Below are 1,281 nucleotides of genomic sequence, written 5' to 3' on the forward strand. Positions count from 1 at the left end.
TTATTAAACCAAAAATAAATTATTTCGTTATTAAACTTAAATTAAATTAAAATAAAAAAATAAATTAAAGAAATTACATAAAAAAATGAGAAGTTTTAAATAGTTGATTTGATATTAACATTGATATATTTTTTTTCAAATTTGCATGATATCTTTAAATTTATATTTTATTCAAAAATAAAATCATTATTGCTTTCTTAAAAACACATAAAATCATATTATAATATCGACAGAGAGAAATAATAAAATAGAACATTAAAATCGAGATGTGTCTCGCAGCATTGCGCGAATACTCTTCTAATATATATATATATATATATATATATATATATATATATGGACATCAACAAATTAATGCCTCAACCATGAATTTACCTTACATATCTTATTTGAAAATCAAAAGTTGAGAAAGGTAGAACAAGAAGTAACAACACTGTAAAATTACATTCTTTTTGAACTATATATATATATATATACATACACAATCACAATGGTTGACAGCAATCGCACAGCTTCACCCAACCACCATTAATTATTGGCTTCATTACTAGTTACTAGTTACTAGTTACTAGTTACTAGTTACAATCACAGATTTACAATGAACGCAAACAATGAAACCCATAGTGGTTTTGTTCCTTCTTGGTGTTTTGCATATATATATTTAATTTTTTTTGGCCATTCCATATAAATGGTTAGCTAGCTACCACAATATATACATACATATATATATATATATATATATAGAAGAAAACCGTAAAAAATTGAGGAACAAAATCGTTCATGTGGATGGTATGCATGTGTATATGTAAGTAATTTATAAGCAATTTTTCGGGTATGCAGATGTACATACCGTGCATAACGTGCACATATGCATAAAAAACCAAGATAACTTTAATTTACTTGTATGCAGATGTACATACCGTCCAGATAAATGATTAACGCGATATTCCTAAGTTTTTTTTTTCATTTTTTAGAAAAATTTCCCCGAAACTCCGTCTATCTCTCCATAATCATATAAACACAAGAAATGAAGATAGAAGAAGGGTAGTTGGGCTGATAATATTTGGAATGTTGGTCCCATTAACCCCAATGTACTAACTCCACCCAGTCTGAATGCATAAGCAGATTCAATGGGCCAACTAATTTGATTCGTAGCTATCTTTCTATATATATATATATAGAGAGAGAGAGAGGGGGTTGGTTCAAATAGAAACCAACCATATGGTACAAACTATGGAAACCGATCTTGATCAATCACATTCTTTCTTCACTTTAGGTTCA

This window comes from Cynara cardunculus (genome assembly GCF_001531365.2).
Source record: "Cynara cardunculus var. scolymus isolate 2C chromosome LG 11, CcrdV1, whole genome shotgun sequence".
NCBI lineage: Eukaryota > Viridiplantae > Streptophyta > Magnoliopsida > Asterales > Asteraceae > Cynara > Cynara cardunculus.